The sequence below is a fragment of the Aythya fuligula genome, chromosome 14 (genome assembly GCF_009819795.1).
Source record: "Aythya fuligula isolate bAytFul2 chromosome 14, bAytFul2.pri, whole genome shotgun sequence".
NCBI lineage: Eukaryota > Metazoa > Chordata > Aves > Anseriformes > Anatidae > Aythya > Aythya fuligula.
The window spans coordinates 3,987,124-4,004,650 of NC_045572.1; the positions used below are offsets into that span (position 1 = coordinate 3,987,124).

The 17,527-nt window shown below is 37.1% G+C and overlaps 1 protein-coding gene across 3 annotated transcripts in view; it reads left to right on the forward strand.

The window, feature by feature from the left end:
* TENM2 (teneurin transmembrane protein 2) overlaps positions 1 to 17,527 on the forward strand; it is an 895,032-nt gene that overhangs the window by 396,739 nt on the left and 480,766 nt on the right. The window contains exons 1-2 of one of the 3 annotated variants that reach the window (XM_032196711.1): positions 3,094 to 3,098; positions 5,786 to 5,789. The exons of the other annotated variants lie outside the window; for them this stretch is intronic. The gene's annotated coding sequence lies outside the window, so the exon portion shown is untranslated. Of the gene's footprint in view, positions 1 to 3,093; positions 3,099 to 5,785; positions 5,790 to 17,527 lie in introns of those variants that run through there. 3 annotated transcript variants of the gene reach the window in all.

Consider the following 17,527-nt stretch of genomic DNA (forward strand, 5'->3'; position numbering starts at 1 on the left):
CAAATTTTCTTCTTAACATTTCTGGGTTTGTACAGTTAAATTTTTACCTGGTTATATTTAAAGAGATAAATCAGTTTTATAAAGGCTTTGGCTATCAATCATTTTAAGGTAGCAACTCAATGCAGAAATCCCAGTGAAGGCAAGCTCCTGTTCCCATATCAAAGCCAAGGCTGTGAATGACACTTAGCTACCAAACTGATATCACAGAATGGGAGGGGGAGAGCATGGTGTTCAGAAGTTTCCAAATAATAATGTGGTTAGTTCTGAATAAAACTCATTGCTGAATATAAATGAAAACTTCAGTGACACTGAACTGTGTAGAACAAATGATCTGACCTATTTTATTATGCATTTGATAATAACTTTTTTTCCCCCATAACAAATGTAACAACATGAAGAAACATGATTCAGAGTCCTCTGATATGCCCTCCATGTTGTAATTAATTTATCATTTGTTTCTTTTCTAGCTGGAAAAAAAAAAAAAGTTACTATTCCAGTTTGTAGGTGCCATTAACAAATTTTTAGGTCCCAGGGTCACTGTCTCTTTTCATTTCAGGTATATGAAGTAAAAGCAATCAAGGCACATGTGATACCATCTACATCCAGTCCTACATTACTTTTGACTTGTATGTAATACTGTTTTCAATTCACAGAAGCCATTAGCTTTTTCTTTCCTAGCCACAAAACTGCATCGTAGTGAAGATAAGGCGGTGGTAGTAGGGGCTGTAGAAGGTAGGTTTCTCTTTTAATCCTGAGCAGCTTTTCTTTTCTGTCTTGAGTCCGTCCATACTTTTCAAGTCGTATGTAAGTGGTGTGTTGTGGATCATTTTCTAGTCTTTCTTGTTCTGGAATTGCAGTTTTCTTGCACCTACAGTTTTCTTATGGACAGGGCTAGGAATGCAATAGTGCTAATGATGAATGTGATAGAGCTGTTCACAGAATGACTATTTCTACACCATGCTGCTTTTAAAACCTATGCATTACATCTTTCCAATTAGGAAGCTGGCCTAATTGTGACCTTTGAGCAACTGGTTAATCATAGGCAAAACTAATCTATTGGACTCCTTTTTTTTTTTTTTTTTTTTTTTTTTTTTTTTTATAATTTAATGCTGGGGTTCTTTTAATTCTAAAACAGGAAAGGATATTTATGCAGGGTTTGCTAGTGTTCCTCCCCCACTTGAGAGGATTGCAGGTAAGTGGGAAGAGAGCCAGCTGCCAGTTTCATGTGCTTGCAATTTCATCTGGACTGTTATTGTCAGTATCTCTTAACATAGCAGATATTGTCATACATAAATGGGATTCAAATCAAATAGAAATGACTTCAGTGTTTGGTTTTGTGTTTTTTTTTTTTTTTTTTTTTTTTTTTTTTTTTTTTTTTTTTTTTTTTTTTGGTCTGAGTGTGATTCACAAGGTTGAGTCCCCATGAACTCCGATTAAATTTTGAAGTCTTTTTTTATATATCCTGATGCATAGAGCATTACTAGCCTTCCCTTTTTATAATGGGAAAATGTTTGGGGAGATAAAAACATAAGCAGTCATTGATCAAGCAATGGCAGACAAGAGGATTTTGTCTCCTGATTTATTCGCCTCCCTTTCCTTTTGCCAGTCTGAGAAATCAGTTAGAGGTGGATTGAGAGCAGAATATGGCTCATTGGTAAGGGAGGGTTTTGTGGAATTTATGGAGGGAGACTGAAAATGGGCTTCAACGAGTGAAGAAAAACAAGGGGAGTAAAGAAAATAGACTGAGGTGTAGGAGTAGACATGTTTTTACTTGGGTCCGTCCAGCCATTAACAAGTGCAGACTTGAGCCCTGCTACTGGACCTTAATTAATAGCTCTTTGCTGTGAAAAGTAGACTCATTAAACAAGTGACCAACAACTACAAGGGAAAAAGAGCTAATCTGACAAATACCTTGCTGCAGGCACAGGGAAAATAAATGCTTTATTGTAAGAAATACACTGTTAGTAAATTGTGATCTTCCTTGATAAAACCACAATCTAAGGAGTCATTTTAGACTCCACAACCAGTGCTGTACTGCCATTGTTACTGCTTTTTGTTCTGCAGTTCACAAGGGCTGTTTTCTAATATAATTTTATTTATAAAAGAAGTAGTTTGCTATTCTTAAAGTTAGCTTAATAGAGTAAAACATAAGCTCTTGAGTTTCATAATGTTACCAGGGTTTCCCTATAGTTATTCTAGAAAAGACAATTAAAATACTTAATAATTTTGTCTGTTTGAAATCTCCATCATTAAAGCTTGACTAGGAAACAACACTTTATTTTTTGTAACTGAAGATGGTGTTCTCGTTGCCTGGCTTTATAGCTAAAAGTAAGGCAATACTGGAAGTATACTATATTGACTATACCTGTATCACGTGCATGAGATGAGGGAAATTTACCCCTATATATATGCTTGTTCTTTTACAGTCCCTTTAAAATTATTTTAACAGGAGTAAGGATTGAGCTTATTCTATTAAGAAATGACATGGTGTATATTCTCTTCTCCATTCTTTTCATCAAATATTTTCCCTCTGCTTTTCCATATTTAGAGCATGTTTGAGTTTGAAATGGAAGCCTAAAGGTTTTTCTGATGAATTGCTGTGGTCTATTAATTTGTATGCTTCATTTGTGCTCTCCATAGGAAAGCTGAATTTGCTGGTGCATACTTTGGTTGTGTTGGAAATGCAGTTATATTTTAAAGTGATACCTAGTCCCTGTAATATTTTTTTTTTCTATCGTTGTCATTGTATTTGGAAGACTGAGTCTCTGTAAGGTTGAAAAGAGTCGCTTTAGGAAATAAAAATAAATTGTATGTAGGAAGTTTGCAAAGGGAAGCTTCAGTGGCTGGTGAAGGCTGTTAGAGGAGTACTGAGGGGAGGAGAGGAGCTGTTTAATACTGACTCTTCCTGTAGCCTGTCAATTTATTCATGCAGTGGACCTTGCAAGCCCAATCCACAGATGCTATTTTCTGCTCCTTACTGAATAAAACCCAGTGCTGAGTCCTGAGTGTAAAGATTAATTAGTCTGTGAGTGTTAAAGGTCTGTTAAAGCCATTATGGCATATGTCCACAGGGACAAATAGGGACTATAAAACATTGTGTTCAAAACCTAATTTTACATGTGTATTTTTCATTAATAATAATGATAATAGTAGTAACTATAGTCTTTTAATCCTGAAACCTCTCAGAGGGCTAAATGCATAGTGCCATGCATACTGCGTAGGAAGGTTCGTGCTTTCCATCACTGAAGTGCAGTCTTCTTGAAGGCCTCCTTCAAGTCTTGTTAAGCTCAAGTTATTGTAGATCATCGCACAGACTTAACTGTGCATTGCAGGTCATATGAGTAAGCATTTTTTATCCAAAAATAATTATTGTTTCCTGAGCTGAGAGTGCTAGAGTAGATTTACAACACTTAGGTGAAAATGGTAGCCAAAGAAGTGCTTATGTTGATGTACTACTTTTAGCGTGACTTCAAGAACATGTTCTTCCAATTTAATGCCAGGTTTCAAATAAGGTCAGAGATACAAAATTGTTGATTGTTTGACTATTAGAAAATTTTAGCTAATTTTTAGCTAATTTAGCTAATGCTATAAATGGGAATATTTCTTCATAACCATATGGATTTCAAATTACAGAGTTGAAAATATTCTTGCTCATTTCTCTGAATTAAGCTGCAGCTGTTCTGTGTACACTTGAGAGTGACTGCCTGTATTGCCAGAGACTTCAAAAGTGAAGGACATTTTGCAGACTTTGGGGGCGGAGTGTGTGTGGGGGGGTGTTGATGCATTCTTCTGTGTGTTTTTTGTGTTTGTTTTTTTTTTCTGTCTTGAAAACTAGTGAAGCTTAGGGTAATTCAGTTGAACAAATGAGCAGATCTGTTCTGGTTATAATTGTTCCAGTATGTAAATTTAGAATTGATTATAACATGTGAAAAACTATTCTTTCTTTTCTCCCCACAAAATGAGATTTAAGCAGGAAGGGAAATCCCTATTGATGCTTGCAAAATTTGTTTTGGATTTTTTTCCCCCATTTTGTCCAGCTAATGTTCTAATTGATTAACATAAGTCTTGTTTACTAAGTTTAAAAAGCAGAATCAAAACTGACTATATATCTTCTCTGTCTGTGTATAAGTGAAATAATCAATTGGAATCAAACTTCATATTCCAGGTAGGACACTTGCATTGTTCAGTATTTTTGTCCTCGTGCCATATATGGTACATCCATACCTGCTTATGTGGATCAAGGATATCCTAAATGTCAGATTCCCAGATTTTTAGGTCAGAATGGCTGCAGGATTCCCTGTTATATATTGATATCCTAGGTCCCTTTAAATATTTGTTGGTTCCCTGCCTTACTGGCAGGAAAGACTTGCATTCAATAGTGCGTGCATAAGGGTTCTGGAGGTTGTTCTCCTCTTTTAAACTGTCTAACTGCTGTCATCTTCAATAGAAGTTTTGTTCCATTAGCAACAACAGAGCTATTGTTTACAGGCTTCCAATGTGGAGATACCTACTCACTGATAGATAGAGATGAATGTTACTTTAGTGTCTCTTTTGGGTGAAGCTATACTGCAACCAGGGAGGGTGTCCTTTGAGTGAAGACGCTAATAAAAAAAAAAAATCAAAAAAACTTGCTTGCTATTACTAGTTTTTTAACTGCAATTCTGTACTTAATAACTAATTATATGAATGTTCTGGAGCCTCCATGGATAGGCATACTAGAGGCTGCAAAAATTTAGCACTTTCTCTAAAGAAATGGAATTAATCACTCTCTTCAGCAATGTATTTATATTAGCTGGTGAATGAATGAAGTCAAAGGGCTAATAGATCTAGTGAGTGAAGCACTTGCTTTTCAGCTGTAGGTCAAGCAGCAACTGCAGATCTCTGAGGAGCACTTATCCTGGAGACAGCTTGGTTTCTGTGTGCTGAAGTGACTGACAGAGCCAGGGGTATGACTGACAGCTGTGCTTTCTGGACCTAGTCAGAATACCTAATGCTGCTTGAAGCCCTATCAAAATATTTCACACCTTGTAATGAAAGCTCAGTAATAGGGGTATAATCTCTTAATGTAACACTAGTGTACAGAAGAAAAGAAGAAAAAATAATGGATTTCTGATGTAGTTTTCATTGAAAAGGATGGTTTATTTTAGTGTCTAGTTTTCTTTGAATTATTAATTTTTACTCACACATCTAATATTGGTTATGTTGCATATGAAATGTCATTGCTGCAGAAGATCTTGTGAGGACTTTTAAGTAATTCAGAATATTTCAGATGCCTCATTTGCCTTTCAGTGTGGTGATCTATCAACAGTACACTGGAATAATACATGTGTAAGAATTAATACTTGTACATGACAGTTTTTTTCAGATATGTGCCAAGAAGCCTTCCCATAATTCCTTAGTTGTATGCATCCTAATGATTCCCCTCAAATATTCAAAGTTGCTACAAGCGGTTGCAATTTGGGCCAGAGATTTTTGATTTACATAGAAAGGGCAATCCATTATCAACAACTGCAAAACAGAAGAATGGCTGTTTATAGTCATAAGCTTTGATTTAGTTCTTGTCTTTTTCAATACTTTCTCATTTTGCCAAGTATTTGCTGTAATTGATGTATTTATGTTTTGATGTAAATATATATTGCTTACTGGTGGTTAGAAAAGCCAGTGCAGGCTATTGACTTCTGAGATGTGAATGATCACATACAGCAGAGTAACAAGACTGCTCACAGTATCTGTTTCTTAATTTATTCACTTAGGTTTTGATTTCCAGTAGAGGAATGTCTGTCAGTATGGTTGGCAGGATGAAAACGTGTTTGAAATTTTCAAAATCTGCAATAGTAAAAGTTTATAACAATACATGTTTCAGAGGGAAAAATGTCTTGATAATCTGTGTCATTGATTTTGTATGGGAAAGAGGAGACAGCAGAGCTCTTTGTGGACCCACAGTGATATCATATTGCAGCTTTTTCATCATATTAAACTTCTAAGTCTTGTTATCAGTCTTCTGTTGTGAAACTAGAACTGAATGTTTCATTGTTTGCGTGTAACACGTCAGTTCTTTTAATATTTTTTCATTTTACCACTTTCTTGTTTCACTGTATTCTAGATACTAGCCTTTACATTTTTTATTGGCAAAATAAAAATTTGAGTGTGTTTTGAACACCATGGATTAAGCTAATTTTTACTGTTACTTTTTCAAGTCTTAACAATGTATGTATTACATTATTAATTTTATGAATGGCTCATCTAACATTAATAATAACACTACCATCAACAAAAAGAAGTGAAGTTGTGACTCGCAGATCTTACATACGTTATGTACAGTTATTACATACAGTAGCAATTGATGAAAGCCAGTAAAGACATAATTAAATACATACGGTATGGCCAGCAAATAAAGTGCCAGCAGTCGCATCCCAATTTAGACAGAAATTTATTGTATTCATTTTAAAAACCTTCACAAATACTACAAATGCAGGTTGTGAGTGTAATGTTGTAGGGTAGCAATTTATTACTCCATAATTTTGTTTATAGCGCTGCTGATGAGCAGTTTCACTGTGATGGCTCAAAGGTAGGCTTTTTGGGGAATAGCAGTAGCAAACAATTACACGTGCCATAGTTTTTTCTCATTTTCAAATGGGTATCATTTATTAACAACAATGTCAAAGCTAATATTTTGGAGGTTTTTCAGGCTGGATGATATGACTTTCCCTTTTTGCCTGCAGGTCCTTCGCAGCACAGACCTGTGAAGTACAGGGAGTGACCGTAGGTGGTCTGTACCTGGAAAATGTGCCTCCTCAGGAGGGGCTTAGCATCACGGGCTTCTCTGGGTGGTGGCGTCTCCCAGCTTCCTCCTCTCCCCCCACTCCAAGGTGAAGGGTCAGGCAGCAGCAGGGTCTGTGCTACCAGCCTGCCAGGGGCGTTTCTGCAGCGTGGAGCTGCTTGCGTGAGGGAACGAGGCACTGGGTAGTGGCCTAGGAAAAACAGAAGGGTTTGGCCCTTTCTTTGTCAAAGGCTTAGCAATAGCTGTTGTGGGAGAGGTGTGGTCACTTGTCCACCATGCTGCCGAAGGGGACCTACAGCTGTGCATGGCATGGTAATGAGCCAGTGGGTCCTCGCTGCCCCCGAGGCCAGTCCTCACTCTGCAGGTCCCGGGCCTGCGAGGCCGTATCAGCGGTAACATGGCACACAGGCCATGGCCTCTGTGAAAAGTTTTGTGTGTAGGGCCTGTTGGTGGATTTGGAATCAATCTCTGACACGTCATAGTTGTTAAAGTAGGTATTAATACAAAACAGTAAATTCGTGTGGTGTTGAACTTTTCTGTAGCTGTCTGTCAGAAAGTTCTGAAGTGGATTTCTTTAAAGACTCCTTGTCTCCTGAGGAAAAGGGGATAAGGCAGTGTGTCCCTGGACAGGATCTATGACTCATTATGTCAATCAAACTCCACTTCAGAGGGGAATAAAGAGATTTGTATCTCAAAGCTGTGCATAACGACTTCTCGGCTTTTCATTTCATATTTATGAGCGGTTTACTTTGAAGTGTTTATCAGGCAATACGCAGAAACATGAGAGAGCATTGCCTGAAACCATGTTCAAGTGTCTAATCTGTTAAATGCTTGCTGAGCAGGCTAGTTCATCAGTGCATGCAATGCAAAAAAGAGAGAAAAAAAATAAACTTTCTGGTTTTCTAAGGTTTTGAAGCAGAATCTTTATATTAACAATATAAAAAGGATTAATAATGCCAAGCATTTTGAAATAAATGTAATATATGAAACTTACAAAAGTTGGCTATGTTCTGTGTTAAGTAGATAAATAGTTCTTTGCCTGAAAAGAAGCTAGACTGTACTTAATACCAAAACTCAACAGTGCCACATCTGCTCTTAAGACAGCAGTATACAGTGACCACAAGGTTCTCACTGTTAATTTTGAAGGCTTTGGGCATTCATAAAAGCAGACTTCTGTAGTGTTCTTTCCCCCCTCCAAAAAAGGGCAATTTGCTGATAAAAGAAGTGATGAAAGAATAGCAGTGACATTACCCTGCAATGGAAATAATTTTTCAGCAGTATTACCCATTTGCTGCGTGCTGTGCCTGCAGTAGAACTCTGAAGAGGGAAGTCATTTTAAATAGGTCAAAGATAAAAAAGACAATGATAGGTAAAGTGGAAACAAAATGACAGTGTTTTTTTCTCATTTTAATACAGTTCCAGTGGGTAAGCTAGAGGAGGGCATATGCCTGATCATCACTGTTTCACAGGTTTTCTGCTACCTTCTCTCTCAAGTCAGGTTTTACTAATTGTGGCTAGATTGTGACTGTAGCCCAGCCAGTCCCACGGGAGGGAGAGCATGTAGGCTACAGTGCTAACGGGAGAGCTCCAGCCTGCAAAATCACACTGCAAAATTCTGAATGTATGTGGTCCATGCACAGTATGTGTGCCTAAGCATTACTTGGGGGAGTACTCCCTGAGGATGCGTAGTATGTTGCGTCCATGCATGTTATCTTGCATTTAATTTTAAAAGCAGCTTGACTTAAAGGCTAATTTTCCAAACGTATGCTTAGATATAAGTAATTTTTAAAAAATGATCAACTGGAATATGATTACTTCAACATTTATCAGGCCCTCTTATGATTAGGCCATTTAATGATTTTTTGCAGATCATTTTTCTGCCTTAAAAAAGGATCTTTTCCCTCTACAGCAAACAGAGTTGACTTTGAATAACTGATTTCTAGATCCTGCATTGTGGACTTCCTACATTGAGTTACAGAAACTTGGTTGATTGGTACTCTACCTTTCTGATTATCTATCTGTAGACTTCTCCTGTAACTTCCCAGCTCAGAGATTTCCTAGAATCATCTGGGTTGTTCATTGGTTTGGATTGGGAACTCTGTCTTTTACCTTTCCCACTATAGGGTGGAATGTTTTTCCCCTTGATTACATATCCACGCACGTCGTTTGCCCAATTTCTGATTAAAAAAAAGGCTACCAAAGGAGAAAATAAGTGCCATAAAACATTTGCTGTGTTTGATTTCCATGGCAAAGGAAACTTGTAGAACTTAGATCAAGGATAGTTTTCCAATTATGGAGATGACAAAGAAGAAAATAGAGCAACAAGATGACTTTGAGAACCACAAATCTGAAATTTAAATAGATGTGCTGGCATGTTTTAATATGCTTAGCTGAATCAGAGGTTCATCATTCTGAAAGTGATAGATAAATCTGTGAAGTATCCAGGGCCTGTCACGGTAGCTTAAGCCATCTGAAGCTACTGGCCAGCTTAGCTGATGCACTCTGTCACACCAGTAATTAAGAAAACAATTTTTTTCAGATAAGACAGTGACTGAAAGGCCACAGGCAGGAAATGCGCAACAGTACTCCGCAGCCGTGGTATTTCTGTCCGTATTCACATAACAGAAAAAGAAAATGGGAGCAGAATGGACAAGCTCTCTCATCCAGAAGTAACCATTAAGCAGGATAGAGGTGATTTATCCACCACTAGTTTTCAGTGCTGCCTATACCCATACCATACTCCTTTACACAAGAGGCATGTTTTTATGTTGAAAATCACCTGTAACACCCATATAGCTGAAAAGCAAATATGCAAACTAGCCTAAAATCCTTCTTTGCAAATGGTTGGTAGGTTAAAAATGGTCCTAATTAATCCTAATACAGGATGAATGAACAGTCCAATCTAATCTCCATTAAACCCAAAGATGGCTATAATTTGAATTTGCAAAGTAAAAAATCAAAATAAGTAAGTAAATAAAAGGCATCAGATGAGACCTAGGTATACTTGACCTTTATCAGAGAGATGTGCGTTTCACCTGATCTGCAAGGCACTTATGAAGCAAGGAAAGGCTCTTACAAAGTAAGATGACGCGTGTGTTAAAAATAGTCAGATAATGCAACCTGCACAGTAACTCTCTTTCAAATGAAACAGGTTTTGGTCTGGCTCTTTGTAAATGATTACTGTGATACCTGCTGATGTTAATGCCTCACTAAGGTTTTGGTTTTAAACTTGGGAAATTTAATACAGAGCTAAGCAAAGGAGAAGGGTTTGGGAGTAAAACTATGTTTATTACAACTGGTTCTTGGGTAGAATACCTACTTATTGATAGCCTTAGTTATGTACCTTCTGGAAGAAGCAATACAGTAAGCATGACATCTAGAAAAAAATATGCAGTAACAGCATCTTTCGTGTAATGTTAAAGTAATAGTAATTTTATATGTTTATCAAACATTTATTGATCACAGTGCTTTGGATGAGTTAAAAAAAAAAAAATGGAAGAAGAAGGAAAACAAAGGCAGCATCTTGTTTTATCTACTTCAGATGCAATTACTGTTGTTTGCTGTGTGCTGCATCAGGAAGTTCGGGGCTGTTGTACTAATTAGGTAGCAGCCTGTGACAAATGCCTCTCCTCTGGTGACCTCTCAGTCCCAAATAGGAAACTCCATTGTTCCAGCCTAAGAGAAGAAGCAAGAACAGTATCTGTTTGTATGCAACTCAGACACAAGCAGGGAGACGTCAGTATAAGCTGTTAAGAAAAGGGAATGTATCACAAGCTTAATAATGTGAGACAAGGGGAAAGCGATAACTTGCATGAGTTGCTGGGAGTGAGGTAATACCTGAAACATCGTAAGGAGAGGTCTGCTGAGCTTCTCTGGCCTTTGCTTTGCTTGTCAGTGCAGTTCAGAGAGGTAGCTAAGTCAGGCAAAAGCACAACTGCAACATCTTTGCAGTCTCCAAATCCTGAAGTTACCTTACTCTGTTTTCTTTAAAACTTAAGTTGTCATGAATGGTCAGAACTGTTAAGAACAGCTTTAAGGTGTTACTGAAATATTAACCATGCTATGCATGTACATAACATACATACATATATATATATATATATATATAAACAAATATAAAAACATGCATGCATACATACATTCAGCTCTTCAACATCTTTCTATAAAGCAGACCATGGAGGAAAGCTGTGTCACCTAGGGAACACTATGTTCAAGGTGTCATGATTGGAACACTGTTAAATAGATGGTTCCTTCATTTCCTTCTCTATTTGCTTTGATAAGCAGTGATTTAATGAATTATAGGTGATACTAAAGGTATTGTCACGAGGAGTCAGCATTTAGGTGAGACAAATGGAAATCATTCCTCCGCTGAGATTTTGTTTGTACTCCTCTAACAGTTGAAAAATTTGTTTTTATTTCTCTTTTTCTTATTTCATGTTTTTTGTCTTTAAAAATGTCCAGACACGGGGACCAATGAGAAGATCGGTCACTGTGTTGCATCTGTGTTCTACATGGAAGTAAAATTAAAGGAAAAACCTCAAGTTGGTGTGAAAAAAAAAATAAAATTTTCTTTGTAAAACCTTCCCAATCAATAAATAAAACTGTAATTACAATCTCTGTTGAATATATATATATACTAGTTTAAATAGGCTTTTTGATTTATTGTCATTTATAAATTAGAGCAAAACCATGTCCTTTTATCACGACCTAGTGGAGAAAATCAGTTTTCAAAATCAGGATCAACAGTTTCCCACACATAAATGATTTGACAAAATCATACTTGTAATTGGGTTATTTTGATACTGCCTCTTCAGAAGGTCACTCAACGTTACCAGCTAAATTCAGTGCTGACGTGATGCTTGGAGCTTAACTTTTACTGCTTGGCACGTTTGAGTCCGCTTCTTGTCATTAACCAAATTAAAGTCCAAGCCAGCAGTCCTTCAAATCTAAGACTAAGATGGAGGGGGAAAGGACAACAAAAGGGCAATAACTATAGCCCTATTGTTAAAATGGAGTTTTATAAAAACAGAGACATTGTTTCATACAGCTGAAAGTTAGAAAAAACATAAGCTGTGACCTATTTATTAGCACATAATACAAATCTTCACTTCTCTTCATTGAAGAACAGGGGAAAGGGTAATCTAAATGCAAATTAAAAAATAAGGAGCTAAAATTCTAAAACACTGGAACGGGTAAAAAATTAGATGGAAAAATAAATAAACAGAGAAACAGATTGCAGTAACCAAGCAGAGCTATGTTTCCCAGGTCAGGAGGATAATTTTGGGAACAGCATGCAACTGCCAGCACGGTTGCCCAAGTGCAACAGGCTACAATCAACATGTTGCATTTGGGAATACGGTGAACAGCAAAAAGACAATAAGAGCAGAAGCATGTTTTGTGCATGTGGAAAATACACTGTAGGAAAGGAAAAAAGGTGCATGGAAGGAGGTCGTGTTTCTTCCTTGCACAGCTCTGCAGAAAGCCTGGTGAGACCAGTAAGTTCCAGCAGTGGAACTGGTGGATCTGCTGTGCCTATACTATTGCCTATAACATTGAAGCTGTTGTACATGCCAGAAAGGCCAGGATGTGCTCGGTATCTGCATTCACAATTGTATATTCAGTCTACAAATTACAGTCATTGGTAGATAGAAGAAATCCTGTATTAAGGGTGTATATTTCATGTGTAGCAGAGTTCAGGACCAGTAATAATCTGAATTGGTGCCAACTGCTCCATTTGTAACACCACAACTGACTGGCCGTGAAAATAACTAATTATTTTGCTAGGATTAAAAATGAAAAGCTGAAAGCAATTTATAATTCAATCAAATAAATAAAGACATTTCCGGACCTCTTCATAAAATGCATGCAAGTGATGAATACCAGAAACTGTGATTGTGTCTGTTTTGTAGTAGGTATGTTGTCTCAAAGCACCTAATCTGTTTTCCTTGGTACCTGGTATGTATGTTTTTTTGTCAAGATTATAGTGCTCAAATGATTTTAATTTCATTGCCTCTTAAGTTTGGCATAAAGTTCATATGGATTTGTTTAACATGGTGGGATTTTTGTTGTTGTTTTTTGTTTTTTAATTCAGATGGTGTTGCATTTAAAGGGTTTGAGATTTCAAAGAAATTCTTCATTCCATTTCAGATGGATTTCTTTGTCACTGTTCAAAGTCATCACATCGGTGTTCCGATTGTCCTCCTAGCAGGATTAGAAAAACAGAATTAAAAGGCTGACATATTTGGCATTGCTGAAACCCGTTATGAGCAACATTATTCTGAATGTAAACACTGAAGTTCTGAGCCAAGTAATGGTTTAAACTTATTTTACTCTACTGTACAGGATGCAGTTTCTATTGCCACTATTTCTAGGTGACATGATGTTTACAGTGAAGAAGCTCCTTGTGACTAAACAGCTGACAGCTGCTAGTGCTAAGAAATCTTTATATGTGCCTGGGGACCTTCATAAAATATAGAGTATCCATGTTCCTAACTTGTGAAGCAAGGTATAAAAGAAAACAATTAAGGTTTCATCTGTGATGACAGCTGATTCAGGTTTTTCCAGAGTTCCCAATTAAACAGTTATGAAGGCATGAAAGCTTATTACTCTGACTTGTACTGTTCCTTGAGAGAACAATTTATTTATCAAGTCATGATCAGTGGTTTATTTTTTGTTGCTTTTTAAATCTTGATTTAACAGCATAAAAATAAAAAGGCTTAGCATGAATTCAGCAAATTATCACAGGCTAATTTATCCCCTGGTAGTTTCCTACAGATTTTCACAGAGGTTTTTCTAATAATTGAACTCAGATTCATGTATCAATGAAGATTACAGTGATCTTATCCACAGGTACTCATATCTATATATTTATGGACAACAGAGGTTTTTTTTTAATTATTTTTTTCTTTTTTTCTGGAGACCAGGGATCTGTTCATTTCTGACATAACAAGATGGCTTTTGCAGTAGAAGACTGGTGTCTTTGTGAGCTAGACAGGAATGCAAATGACTAATACCTTTTGTAGAAGTAGAAAATGAGATTTTAGATTGTGTGGGTGCCATGGTCTGTATCTTCATGCCATGTGAGCCTAACTGCACATCTGAAGTACGGACAGCCAGTGTAAGTACTGAATGCTAGCTGCTCTCTGTTGGCATAGCACTTCGTTCTCTTTATGTTGTTTTCAAAACAGTCCTTTTTGAAGTTTGCATCTTCTGTAGAGTCATAGTTCGTATCCCTTTAGTTAGAAGATACTTTGCCTGTGTAACAGGAGATATTGTCAGGTGTTGATGTGCATGTTGTTTAACTTGAAAAAGCAATTTGAAAATAGTTCTTTCTGTGTTCCTTTCTGGTAGCTGTGGCTTTATGAACATGAATGCAGTATATTCTTTATAATTTTGGTGTTTCTGTTGTGAATTTTATTTAGAAATTCATGATCTCCAAAAAGGAAACAGACATGTAACAAAACCGTTCCAGAAGTTGAGTCATTTTGGACTGGAAATAGAAAATATGTTGTCTGATTCCACTTCATAGGAGGGAAAAGAAAACTAGAGCTCTTTTTTCTTTTTCCAAAAAAAAAAAAAAAAAAAAAAAAAAAAAAAAAAAAAAACACTAGAGCTGGGAAGTATACAGAATTTTGTTGGGAAGTTTAAGAACATTGTTTGTTTTGCCATGAAGCTTCACGTTTTGTTCTTCCTCTGCTACTTTGTGCAAGGAAAAAATAGTAAGAAGGGAATTGTCGTAATTGATAACCGTGCTCTTGCTGGGGTGTCACAATATGCAGCTGGGAATGGGTGCAGATTTTATCCCAACAAATACACTACTTGTCACTGCAGAAGCAAGTTGGATCTTTTTGACCGTTGTTAATGACAGTTTGACAGCAAAGTGTTGGCTCCATTTCACAGAAGAAAAGAAGAGAATTTGTGCCACACCCCCACCCCACCCCAAGTTTTGTGGGTTGTTTTCAGTCTTTTTAAGATGTGGAAGTTCGTCTATGCTAGTCCTCACTGCTGTACAACAGCCCAGGTGTTAACTTTGTAGTTCTGTCAATGTTTTTTGACATGAGTAATGTGGCACAACTAATTTCAGAATGCTAAAATGTCTTTTATCAGATCTGTGGAAGAATTTCCAGTCTTGTTCACAAAGTAAAAAAAAAAAAACAAAAACAAAAACATATTGTTGTAGTCTTAAATATCAAATGTTTCTCATGTTTTCTTGTCACTTTCACTACATAAATAAATAATAAAAATGCAGGAAATCAGATCAGAGTTGGGTCAAATGACTGGCCATACTCATAGTCTGTCTAGACACTGAGTAGACCAAAACAGAGCAGATTTTTTTTTTCCTTCTGCTGGAGGTTGCCCGGGAAGCCATCCCTGACATGGGTCATACTTATACAAACACAGGTATGCATTGTGCATGTTTAGCCCAGAAAGCCCTGTGGGTGTTTACTTTGATTTTGATCACAGAACAGTCATAGCCTTCTAAATGACAGCCGTTACATTTCATTAGAAATATGCAGAGTAATGGAGGAGACAATAGTTGCTTTGAGAAAAGAAGAATTTATATGCATATTAGCATGTCAGGTATAGTTGTGTTTATCTACTATTTCTTATAATAAGATCTCAAATCTTTGGTAGATTGAAGTGTTTAGGCTGAAGTTTTCTGTGAATTCTGTCTACTTAGAGGTGATTTGTTTGGAAAGCAGACGAGGAGTATCTGACCAGTTCTGAGAATGACGTTAGAGAAAACACGCTGTTGTGCTCAAAGTGCAAACATCATGGGACCATTTTGTAGGTTAAAAAAAAATATATTTCCATCCTTTGAATCAGACATTCTCAGTTTGGAAAAGCTTTCGCTGTGATCTGTCTATGCATCTTAGCTGCAGCTGCAAAAATTCACTGCAATGTTCTGGAGTTTGACTGCAAAGCTGATGGCATGTGTGCAAGGAGCTGCCTCGCTGCCTGGCCCCAGCACAGGCAGCGACTGTGGGGCTCTGCTCTGAGCTTTCTTTTTGCTGACATTTGCTCAGCAAGGAGCAAGAGAAGTGTGCCCAGACAGAGCACAGAAGAACCCAGCACTCGCTTATCACAGAATCACAGAATTTCTAGGTTGGAAGAGACCTCAAGATCATCGAGTCCAACCTCTGACCTAACACTAACAGTCCCCACTAAACCATATCCCTAAGAATTATGTAATTGCCTGCACTCTCCTGTCTCCTCCAGAATGGACACATCTGTAGGAATAACACATCCTGTTGTAGTAAGTGAAGCTATTCTCCTTTTACTACCTCCTCAGTGCTTGGAAAAGCTAGGAAGTTAACAGTGATTGAATGACTACCTTGAAAAGTCAAATATTACCCTCTAGAATTGCATTTTAACCTGGGCTGCGCTGTAGGTAAGTTTTAGGTGGAGTGTTGCCAGAACTAGTGTGTGCCCTGGGAAGAGTGTGCTCTGGTCTCTCTTTCCATAGCTTAAAAGCTATTACATGAGAGTAAGAAAAGTTCATCTCCCAAGGAGGTGTGCAGGTACTTTTGTAGTGTTTGAGATGTTCTCAGAGACTACATTCAGCACACCTGCAAAAAATTGTATTGAAGTAATTAATAATATTGTGTTCTCTATGTGGTATATGAAGATTGAATGGGGAAGGATAAAAGACATGAAAGTAATCCTGCAGTCACTGAACATACAATATAGTATATTACAAATATAGTATGTGACCGCAGAACTGAGGACTATTTAATATTGTGAGCTAGAGTGAAATCTTGTTAGATGCCTGGTTTTATAAACCTTAATATTTTTTTTAGCATAGTTGTAGCTACTCTTTTAATAACTGTCACCAGACTTACTGTCAAAAAGAGAAACATCTGTATCGTGGTATTAGGCTTGGGGATCTCTGAGTCAGAAAGAAGCAAGGCAGAAAGAGGATTATAAAAAAGACAATTAAAGGATTTTGCTGCCATTGATGAGAGCAGCTAGAAAATATATTTGAAATTCAAACTATGTGTTGTAATATGTATATAGATTTCTGTTTGCTGCTGCCAGTCAGTTTGCTACAGAAGGGACTGAGATTGCCAGAAGGTGTTTCACTTTTAAGAAAAACATGCAGTTTCTGCTGAATTTAATAAATTGTTGTCTGAATACTACTGTGTTAGAAATTCTAACAAAATTTCACAATGTGCATGTTTTCTAAATTGTAGTAGGCATTACGAGTGTGTATGTGTGCACAAGGTCTGGGTGACAGCCCCTCAGAGATGGGCATCAATACCTCAAGGGTAGTCAGATGTTTCTTGGTAAAGCATTTCCTGGTGTCTTTGTCACAAACGTGCTCTGTGAAAGTAAGATTTATCATCATTAAGTGGTTAAAGTTCACATTGCTGTAGTGATAAAATGTTTAACTTTCCTGACTAGCAAACCCAGAAGTTTCATAACCTTAAACGAAAATAAGTCCTCTACAAATCTTCTTATTAGGCAGTAACAGGCAGATGTCGGTAGCCCTGCATTTGTTAGCCACTAGCTATGGATTTTAAAACTTAGAACTAAGTATAGCTCGTTTGCTATTATTTTCTAATTTCTAAGGAAACTGTTCTCCAGTAGTTTTAGAGTTTGACAAGCAGTGTTTGTCCTGCAGGAGCTTATATTCCCCTTTCCCCATGCTCTCAAAGAACTGCTATTAGGGGAAAATAGATACAGAGTGAGGAAAAGAGTCCAGGCAAATACTTCAGTTTATACTGTATAATACTCATTGTGAAT